The following is an 11,419-nucleotide window of genomic DNA, read 5'->3' on the forward strand; positions in this document are numbered from 1 at the left end:
TGGAGATGGGTCTTCTATTGGGACCAGCTCTTGCCAGAGCAGACCTCATTCTCTGGATAAGTGCAGCGGGATTCCACTCAGTAATCTCATTAGGTTTGCATACTAAGGCTTCCTTAGCCAGCCAGAACTATCAGCAGGATGATGAACAGATAGTCCTCTACCTTGTTACCACTCTGTCTATAAGAGGCCATAGTGGGAAGATATACATTAGGCTGAGTCTTGGCCAAGGACATAGGAGTGCATCTATTGCACAGAGCCTGCCTCCACTTGGCAGCTGAAGAATATGTCGGCCCTGGCATTTCCCCCATGTTGCTATTAGGCCAGGTGACCCCTCCTAGCCACTATTTTTTGGAAGGCTTCTAGATTCAGCTTCCATTCTCCCAGAACCAGTCTGCATCTGCTGAGAATCAGACTTCCGATTCTTTATGTAGGATGCTGAGAAGAGGAAGTTCTCCTCCACCCACTCGAGCTGGCTCATCTGACGCAGCTCGAGAGGGTGGAGGAGAACCAATGTGAGGCAGCGGGTGCCTGTTTACAGATGCCACTACCCTCCCTTTTATCAGTGGGAGGAAATATTGTACAGCCAGTCTGATGGCTCTTGACTCTGTTTATTAGCCATTATGTTTCTTCTCTTGACCAGTGTTCCTGGCTTGGCAGATCTTGCAATGTGCTTCCCATCCCCATAGCCTGGCATACATAGTAATTATGGTCCAGCTGGGAGAGGCTGTAGCCATCATTCCAGGCTCCTTCTCATACCAAGAGTACTTGGATTCAAAGTTGGTAATCCCAGGAGACAACATGTTGCAATGGATACATGAGCACTCTGGCCCAAGGACCAGATCCATCTACAATGCCACAAGCCTCTGCAGTTGCAGATATTCCCAAATTCTGAGTGACCTCTGAGCACCTGCTCAATCTGCTTTGAGACTCTGTTGGGCGATAAAGTGACTTGCCATTCTCTTGTCTCAAACCAAACACCTAACAATGCCAAGGTCTAGGATGGCTCTAGCTTGCATTCCGGATAACTTATTACCCAGCTTCATTGCTGCTTCTGAGTATCAGTGGCACCCCTGGGCAGATTTGGCCCTTATCAACCAATCATTCAAATAAAGGTGCATCATTAGGTCTTGTTTGCACAGTGCCACAGTATTTATCACCATGACCTAGGTAAAGGTCCTGAGGGCTGTTGCTAGTCCAAAAGGCAATGCCTGCACCTGAAAATGTTCTCCCAACACACAGAAGTTTAGTCCAAATAGTAATATGAATATATATTTTCGCTAGATCCAGGGAAGTCATGTACTCTCATATACAAACATAGAAATGACGGCAGAAAAAGACCAAACGGCCCATCCAGTCTGCCCAGCAAGCTCCCACACTTATTTTCCCATATTTATCTGTTTCACCGACCACCAAGTTCAGGGCCCTTGTTGATAACTGTTTGATTCGAATTTCCTGCCACCCCTGCCATTGATGCAGAGAGTAATGTTGGAGTTGCATCAAAGGTGAGCATAAGGCTTATGGTTAAGGGTAGTAACTGCCGCATCAAGCAAGTTACCCCGATGCTTGTTTACCCAGACTGCACAGATCAATGCCTTGTTGGATGTTGTCTGAACGTAAATCCTGTTTTCCACATTTCCCTCCACGGTTGAAGCAAACAGCAGTGCTGTATATGCATTCAAAGGGATGTATCAGGCTTAATTGGTTTAGGGTAGTAACCGCTGTAATAAGCAGCTACCCCACTCTTATTTGTTTACCCAGATTGTGAAGTTCAGTCCTTGTTGGTGGATGTCTGAATGCACATCCTGTTTTCCACATTTTCTCCTGCCGTAGAAGCAGAGAGCATTAGCGACTCTGTATATGCATTCCTGATCATAGTGTCTCCATTCGTAAATGCAGTACATGAAGACATTTGTTGACCCCTTTTGGATCCAAATACTGAACAGAAATCCAATATTGTGTGCAATTCTAGTAGCCGCATCTCCAAAAAAGATATAATTGCACTAGAGAAAGTAGAGAGAGAAGGGCGACCAAAATGATAAAGGGGATGGAACAGCTCCCCTATGAGGAACGACTGAAGAGGTTAGGGTTGTTCAGCTTAGAGAAGAGTCAGCTAAGGGGTTAAGGTCCTGGAGGAGAAGTCCATAAACTGCTATTAAATCAACAAGGAATAGGCACTGCTTGTTGCTGGCCTGGGATCTATCTAATGTTCGGGTACTTGCGACTTGGATTAGCCACTGTTGGGGACAGGATGGGGAATGGCCAGTTCAGCCCCAGAGCTCCTCCCTGATTGGAGGAGGGGGAATGTTTTCCTCCCCTTGTGAGCTTGTGCTTGCTCCACCAGACCCCGTGATGGTAGGGAGCTGCTTCGCCCTGCTGCTCACACATCTCCTACACATAGCGAGAGGTGGGGGGTGGCCATGTATTGCATTAATGGCAACGTTCCTGCGTTAAGGCTGCTACTGCCATGGTGCTGCTGCTGCAGCTGCTGTCAGCATTTCTTTTTGTGTAGCACTAGTTATGCACCTCAGACAGCCTGGGATGTTGCAAACGGCTTAGGCAGTACTCACCCTGCAGAATGCAGCGAGTAGCCCACTCTCGTTTTTGGCTGCTGTCGGTGTTCTTTTAATTTTTTTTAAACTTTGCTGAAAAGAAATAAACCAGAGGGTAGAGACTTTAAAGGAGTAGCACCAGTGGGAAGGAGGGATAAAGAAAGAGAGAGGGAGGGAGAGAGAGTCTGTAAGACTCTTTAATCAAAAGAAAAAGCCTCTCTCAGGTGCCCTAGAGGACTAGGGAACTCATTCCCTGAGGAGTCCACAGACTCCTAAAAGTACTGGGATCTGAAAACCTTGGGAGATTTGCTATCACTGGGCAAATCAGCCATGAGATTGTTGCCCCAGGAGCAAAAGTGGCTCCACCAGGCTGAGCCAAACCTAGGCTCTGGGAGCTTATATGACCAGTCCTCATATGTCCTCAGTTGCTGGAGACAGAGACTACTGGCAACTGCCTCGGACTACACCTCCCAGAATGAGGTCTTAAAAGAGGTGTGCATCAGCCATGGAGGAGGAAATCCCATAAGTAAGGACTGGTTTAGCAAGAAGAAAAGCCTTTATCTACCCACATCTATAATGAAGCAAAAGTTCCTCATATGCAAATTTTTCTGTATAATCAAAAACTTTTAGAAATGGCTGGGGTGGCAGACCACAGTATAACAAAAGGTAATACAAGCCTCCAATCAGAAAACAGGGATTTGCATTAACAACATCTGAATATTGTATAATATAACCAGACTGAGTATATGCAAATCAGCCTCTAAGAATATATACAAACTATGGTCATAAGACTCTCATCTACCCTTGTGATAGTGCCTTGTCACTCTGTGTAACATATCTCATGGAACTATATTGAACTGAATTATGCAGCTTTCTAACAAGACCACAAGTTCTCTGTTGCTCTGCAGTCACTGTCATTAACATTTTCTCTGAATTTGTTCCTTGCCGCAAAATCTTTACTTCAACATTTTCATACTAAAATGATGTAATTCTATATCAACATCTAATTGAAGAGCAACAAAATTAGATTCACATGCTTTCTGCCATTTTAATGTAAGTAATAAAATTAGGCAGGTGGAGCTGTCATAATCACCTCAACAAAGTGCAAACATTATTTTGCCTTGCATAAAAGCACAAAAGCAGAGAACATGAATGCAATTACATGCCTAGAAGATAAGAGATGAATGGAAATTATGTAAAATTAAAACATGGTTTAATAGAGCAATTTTCAAAATTTACATATGTAAATTGGCTATTTACCTAGCTAAACTGGCTACCCCTTCCCAGGTAAAAGTACCTGCAGGGATCTACAAAGGCATACTTCTACCTGTGGAAAAAATAGGGCTGTCAAGTCCTGGGAAATAATGATGCACAGAGTTCTGCATCTTGTTTTCTACAGACCAAATACCTGCAAAGAAGCTGCCATTCTGGGTCAGACCGAGGGTTCATCAAGCCCAGCATCCTGCGTCCAACAGTGGCCAATCCAAGTCACAAGTACCTGGCAAGTACCCAAACACCAAGAAGATCCCATGCTACTGATGCAATTAATAGCAGTGGCTATTTCCTAAGTAAACTTGATTAATAGCAGTTAATGGACTTCTCCTCCAAGAACTTATCCAATCGTTTTTTAAACACAGCTATACTAACTGCACTAACCACATCCTCTGTCAACAAATTCCAGAGCTTTATTGTGCGTTGAGTGAAAAAGAATTTTCTCTGATTAGTCTTAAATGTGCTACTTGCTAACTTCATGGAATGCCCCCTAGTACTTCTATTATCCGAAAGTGAAAATAACCGAGTCACATCTACTCATTCAAGACCTCTCATGATCTTAAACACCTCTATCCTATCCCCCCTCAGCCGTCTCTTCTTCAAGCTGAACAGCCCCAACCTCTTCAGCCTTTCCTCATAGGGGAGCTGTTCCATCCCCTTTACCATCTTGGTTACCATTCTCAGGCCTGGATTAGCCACTGTTGGAAACAGGATGCTGGGCTTGATGGACCCTGGGTCTGACCCAATATGGCAGCTTCTTATGTTCTAAGAAGTACCCATACAGGTTTGCCTCTGCATTCTCTGCAGTATGGCAATTTCTTATGTTCTTGTGTACTTTTTCTAATTCTGCTATATCTTTTTTGAGATGTGGTGACCAGAACTGAACACAATACTCAAGATGAGGCCGCACCATGGAGAGATACAGAGGCAGTATGACAATCTTCCCCAGGCAATTTTCAAAAGACAAAATATGCTTTGGTTTTCCCTTTGAAAATTGGTGCAAAGCCCTTGGGATAAGAAGCCTACAGCCTGGCACCTAAGCAGATAGGTATGAAAAATGCTCCATCTATGAATTAAATGTAAAGGCTGAATGTGGACAGGAGAGTCCCATCTCCTCTTATTAGAATGTACACATAAACAGTATAGAAAGAAACTGCCATAACTATAAGGCTGAGGCAGTGAAATGTAATATTCTTTTTAAATAATGAAGCATAACAACATGATTTTCAACATCTAATTAACATCCTAGATTCAATGAGCTTTTGCTATTTAGAAAGCAATAAATGGAACAAAATTATAGACCTCTAGAATGTATATTGAAGGCTGTGCCTTGTACATTTCTACAATCTCCTGAGATTCTCGAGAAGTGCTCTGCAGATTATAAACATTTCTACAGCCAGGCTGAGCTTACATCAAAATCACGAAACATCAAGAAGAATACTCCATGTGCCCCCCAGCTGCGAAAGTTGCTCACAGCCTGAACAGGGGGGTTCAGCAGGTGACTGGGAACCCCAGTTACACAGTGGGAGCAGGGAACAGGAGACAGCAGCAGACGCTGCAAGAAGATTTTCTTCTCACCTGTAAAACATGCACACCTCAGCAAGTATGCAAATGTGAGCATTTATTTACCAAATGTCTATGCCACATTATCCTATATGCTAAGCGGTTTACAAATCGCATGTCAAAATTAACAATAAAATCACAAGTATTCCATGAACAAATCAGCATGCTGCCAGATTTTGAAAAACACCTTTTCCTGCATCCGTACTTCCCAAGCCTTACTCAAAACAGTGCTATAAAATTTCATTAAATGCCTCTTGTGTCTTTAAAGCCTTCCTAAAATTCTTAAGACAGGATTCCTTCTGAAGAGAAACTGGTAGTAATACTCCTGCAAGTAATCTATCCTGCGACTCTGTCAGTTTTATAATTCATGCTAAGGGAACGTTCAAAAAGACCTCAGATTTCTTGAGGGTCCATAGATCTAATGCATTGTGGTCCATCTCCCTGTTCCCAGCTTTATGGGTCAGAGTTAACAGCTTGACGCTAACTCTCCACGCTGACCAGTGCAAAGGTGAAAGGATGAGGGTAATTTCATCTCTCAGCTGGTTCCAATGAGTATGCAAGCAGCAGCGTCTCAGAGTCAACGCTGGAAGTCCAAGACATATTACATAGCCGTAATCTAGACCGCTGAAGTCATTGCTTGTAGTACTATTTGAAAATTGTTTTGTTCCACACAAGGCTTGATCTTTTGCAGCATGAATAGTTTGAGGAAAAGTGCTTCGAAGCATAGCATGGAATGACAGTGTGGAATCAAAGATAATTCCCTAGATTGTGGACCTTATCCACAATTGGTACTGTACATCCATCAGACTGAAAGCTTCCTGGGAAAGAGGATGACGCACATCCATGTATTGCAATAATTTCTGTTTTACCCACAGTCAATAGTGGTTTGTTTATTTATTTATTTATTTTATTTAAAAACTTTTCTATACCGTGGTTCAGTAGTAAACCATCACAACGGTTGTTTGCTGCAAAGCCGTCTCTTAGACTTCGTGGCACGCAGGTAGAGTGAAATCAGAGGAAGGAAAACTCAAGCCACCTGCACAGAGTGCAGAACAGGAACAGGAGTCCTGCACTACGGGACAGGGAGGTGCGTGACGAGAGAACACCAGAATACAAAGAAGAAAAACATCACTGGCTCGACAGCCAGCAACGTGCAAGAAGGCTGCATGGGGTGTCCTGGACCCCAGGACCGGGGCTGAAACCCCGACTGGACAAGAGCAGATATTGTCCTTCTTTGTAAAAGTGGCAGTAGGGAGAAGATTAGAAAATCAGAGCGATTAGTTTGACTCTGATGTAGGAAACATTAATGGCGATTCTTCTACAAGAAATCCAGAGGCTTCACCTCCATGGTGATCATATCAGACAAATCTGATTTCATTGACTGGGTGACCAGAGAATGAGAGCAGGGGCAGGTGATGGATTTCAGCAAAGCTTTTGATTCTGTCCTGCATAGGAGGCTGAAGAATAAACTGTGTGATGTAGTGGTGCGACTTCAGGAGGTGAAGAAGGAGAAAAGGATTAGATTAGGTTCAGGGTAGCAAATTAAGTGATGAGCGGATTGTCTCAGGGACTGGTCCTGGAGCTGCTTCTGTTCAGTATCATTGTGAGCGATCTTAGGAGAAAACCTTTGTCTCTTTGCAGAGGACACTAAGATCTGTAAGAGAGTGGGCACACCTGAGGGAGTGGACAATAAGAGAAGCAATCTTCGTCTTGCTCTTTTATAATCGAAGAGGTGCAGTTGTTTGAGGACACAATGGCCAAAGTCATTAATGGTTTGAAGACTTTCCATCATATACCCTGTTCTATGGAAGTGACATTGGCTACCACTACGGTGCAATTTAAATACAAAATTCTTTAACTTTTCATGCTGTTCACACAGATATCCCAATTGTTAATTTGATATTCACCTTACATCTGGATCTCAACAGTTAGACTTGAGATCATGCACGACTCCTGTTTTATGGAAAGCTCTCCTTCTAGACATCTGTGCAGGGCTGAACTAATTGAAATTTAGAAAATCTTTGCTATTTGCCTGGGCATTTGATCAATGACCCTAAGTATTGTCAGCAGTGCCATGGGTCCAGGCCTGGCTCACTCAGTGTCGTTTTGTGATATGAACACAAGCATAAGAGGCCCGTGCATGCAAATCTCTCCCCTGCACACTCATTACCGATACTCTGAAAAGCAGACTGGTTAGGTTGCCTCTCGGACAGTGAAGGGGGTAGTGATACAAACATTCAAACACCTAAATAGAGCACATTTCTCAGCTGACAGGAAGTTCAAGAAGAAGAGGTGAAGAGAAGGGAGTAGCTTTAGGAAATGTTTCCTGGCAGAAGGGGTGCTAGGGGCTCACATTCACAGACCAGAGTTCTTCCATCACGTCCTCTGGGTTTCAGGATGAGCTACTGGTGATCAGAGGGAGGTGGGGAAAGCCAGGGGATGGGGAGGGAGAGGTGAGACTGTCACTCCTAGAGCAGCACAGGCTGCAGCGTGAGCCCTGGGAAGAGAGGAGGCTGAGACATACAATAGAAATATCCAAACACCACACAAGCGGAAAGGAAGCTCTCTCCCTGAGACGGTGATGGGGAGGGGAAGCAGTCCAAGAATGAAAAAGGTAAGCTCCACAGAGCAGGGACCGTCTCTTACATCTATTAACTCTGCAGAAACATCACAGAATCCAGGGGATGCTTAGCCCTGAGAAAGCAAAGGTAAATCTGGAAATCAAATACAGCAGCTCGGAAAATCCGGCAGCAGACTCTTTCCCATCTACCCTAACATTCACCTTTCAGGACCCCCACTTCTCAGTGGGCTGTGTCATTCTGCTTGCCATTTCTGTTCACTAGAGATATAAAACACTTCATGGCAACTTCTGTAAAAGCTCTTTAAATACCACCCACCTGCCAGAGGTCCTGTGCGCCAGCCCTGCACCAAGCTGGCAAATCAAATCAGCAATTACTCCAGAAATAGTGTGATGCCCAGCGTCACGTAACCAAATATTCTCTGTACCCTACAGTGCAATCCTAAGAACAGGAAGGAAAGCATGCAAACCCCCAGACCATGCACACAGATTGCAAATGACCTAGGACCCCGAGTCCTGCCTGTCAGGGGTTTCCACGCTCCCCCTCATGTGCCATCTTCTCTGACCGCAGCCTCAGCCTGACCCCCTGTAAATAGAAAAGTAATACCTGCAGGTCCTGCTCTCACCTGCGAGCAAAGAACTTCAGTCCTGTGAAGGCCTTGCCACTGTGTCTGCGGGCGAGGGCCATCCTCTCCGGCTCAGTATAGCCCAGCGCCTCGGAGCTGCTGGACGAAGCCTCGCTGGACGGGCTGGGGCTCCGCATGCCCACCTTGCTCCGAGAGTCCATGCTGAGAATCCAGTTCTGGACCCCCACCCCTCCCCTCCCCCTCTCAAGGCATGCTCCCTACCGCCCACCACCCACTTTATGCCGGCTTCCTCATACTGAGGTGCTGAGGTCAAAAGATCACGTCTAAGGCCAGTAGCATGGGATGCCCATGCCTCCTGCTTCTCTGCCCTCACATTACCAGGTTGTGCTGCTGTGGCTCTTCTGCTCCTGCTCTTCTGCCCCTCTCCCCTCCGATTACCGAGTTCTGCTGCTCCTGCTCTCCCTCCCCTCCGATCACCGGGCTGCGCTGCTCCTGCTCTCCCTCCCTGGTGGCTGCGCTGACCCTCTCTCCCCCGATCACCGGGCTGCGCTGTTCCTGCTCTCCCTCCCTGGATGCCTCTCCTGCTCTCCCTCTCTCCCCCGATCACCGGGCTGCGCTGATCCTGCTCTCCCTCCCTGGATGCCTCTGCTCTCCCCCCTCCCGGGTGGCTGCGCTGTCCCTCTCTCCCCCGATCACCGGGCTGCGCTGATCCTGCTCTCCCTCCCTGGATGCCTCTCCTGCGCTGACCCTCTCTCCCCCGATCACCGGGCTGCGCTGATCCTGCTCTCCCTCCCTGGATGCCTCTGCTCTCCCCCCTCCCGGGTGGCTGCGCTGTCCCTCTCCCCTCCGATCTCTGGGCTGCGCTGCTCCTGCTCTCCCTCCCTGGTGGCTGCGCTGACCCTCTCCCCCCCCCCCGATCACCGGGCTGCGCTGTTCCTGTTCTCCCTCCCCCCTCCGATCGCCGGGCTGTGCTGCTGCAGCCTGCCTCACTCGTGCAAGCCCTGCTCTCCAGGAAGTGCCTCTGCAGCGCGAGGACCCTGCTATGGCTGCCTACAGCACTGCCGCCTGCGAGGAAAATCCTCTCCACAGCGCCACCCGCTGGCTGCGCCCTCACACCGCAGCCAGTGCACAGGGCTGCTGGCAGGAGAGGAACCCAATGCACCAGAAAAGGGGATGTGGAAATGTCAGCTCCCAGCATCCCCCATCGTAAGTCTCCCATTTTAGAAATATTTGCATTTATATTCCGCCTTTTGAGACACTTCAAAGCAGCTATTTCCCCGTCTGTCCCCCGAGGGCTTACAACCTGGCGTAGTTCAGATACCTAGAAGCTGATATGGCAGGAGATACAAGTGCGGTCCTCTGCCTTCAGTGTGACGGCGAAGGGGACAAGTTAGAAAGCCTTGGGGTGGTCCCCGTTTTCTTACTTATGTAAGGGAACAAGCTCCCACCTGTACATCTAAACTGCTTCAATTGCATTAACATTTAACTATTAGCAGTTAGCAAGACTAATGTTCAGGAAGCACCACAAAAAGAAGAGAGTCCACAAATCCCAAAGTAGAGGAAATCTATGACAAAACAGATGGGACTGCAAAGATTAATTTTACAACATCCGGCGAGAAAACAAATTCTTATCAATTTGCAACAAAATAGTAATAGGGTGTCAGGAAGCCTGGCGGTGTCTCGTGCACAAGAAAGTGCTAAGACTATGCTACACTGCTTTGGATTTTACCTGCTTCTTGAAAAAACCTAAAAAGTATTTTGTGAAGGTGGGTGACTGATTAGTCCGGGCTGTTGTGCATGAGACACCGCCAGGCTTGCTCACACCCTATTTCATTTTGTTGCAAATTGATAAAAATGTGTTTTCTCACCGGATGTTGTAAAATTAATATTTGCAGTCCCATCTGGTTTGTCAGTGAGCTTCCTACAGAAGCCATAATGGCAGTCACTATTTGCCTATAAGATATGTGCACGTGTGGTTTCAAACCCCATATTCTGACCCTGTACATTTCTACCTATCGTTTACAAAATAATGTAAGCAAAAATTGGAAAAAACACCAGGAGTGGCCTCCCTGCTGCTGAAGTTAGGACTCTAAAACCTCCCAGCCCCAGTATTTTAAGTGTGAGCTCAGACACAAATTGTGAGTCTGCAGTCCTTCCAGAACAGAATGTTCTTCTCTCCCCTAGGATGGGCAGGGGTCTGGTGCTATGGATCCTCTGGGATGTATGAATCTTACTTCCACTGCTGCCCTGCAAGGATCCTGTCATGCAAAACGCTCTGGGTCTGGTGGCATCTGAGAGCAATGACACCAGGAAAGCACAGGCAGAGGATGAGAGAGTAATGTACACAGGGTAACTAATACCACTGATTAACTTGGCACTTAGGCGATTAAGTATTGTAACTCTCTATTTATAGTTTCCACATGACACTCAGCAGAGTGAGCTTCCTCACTGCAGTGCCCTGTCAGGGACAGCCAGGACTTCAGTGATTCTTACCTCTAGCAATTTGATTATCTTTTTATTAAATGGGAGCTTCTGCTTGGCACAAAGGGAAAAATTAGCTTGGGATAAAATATGCGGAGTCTGTCTTGTAGCTGAAAGCAGTGTTGTAATGAAAGGTGGAGGCACAACAACAGATAACCACATCCTCTGCCACTTTTCACTTTCGCTGTCCCTGTGGCCTTCTTATAGTTACACAGGCCCTCATTTTAGTCAGCCTTCTGTGGCTGAGGTCCTAGAAAGACATCATGGCAATGCGAGGTTGCCCACAGCAGTGGCCTCTCAGTGCCAGCAGGCAGTAAGGACATTTCTCTCCATTTCTAACATGAGAACGCACTGGGGATCCCCCACTCCCCTGGCTCGGAGACAGCACA

At 46.5% G+C, this 11,419-nt stretch overlaps 1 protein-coding gene across 1 annotated transcript in view; it reads right to left on the bottom strand.

Annotated features, from left to right (window-relative positions):
• Positions 1–8,654, bottom strand: part of DGKZ (diacylglycerol kinase zeta) — a 187,695-nt gene extending 179,041 nt beyond the window's left edge. The window contains 1 exon segment of the mRNA XM_029583064.1: positions 8,589–8,654. The gene's annotated coding sequence lies outside the window, so the exon portion shown is untranslated.
• Positions 8,655–11,419: the final 2,765 nt, after the last annotated feature.

The sequence above is a fragment of the Rhinatrema bivittatum genome, chromosome 17, assembly GCF_901001135.1.
Source record: "Rhinatrema bivittatum chromosome 17, aRhiBiv1.1, whole genome shotgun sequence".
Classification (NCBI taxonomy): domain Eukaryota; kingdom Metazoa; phylum Chordata; class Amphibia; order Gymnophiona; family Rhinatrematidae; genus Rhinatrema; species Rhinatrema bivittatum.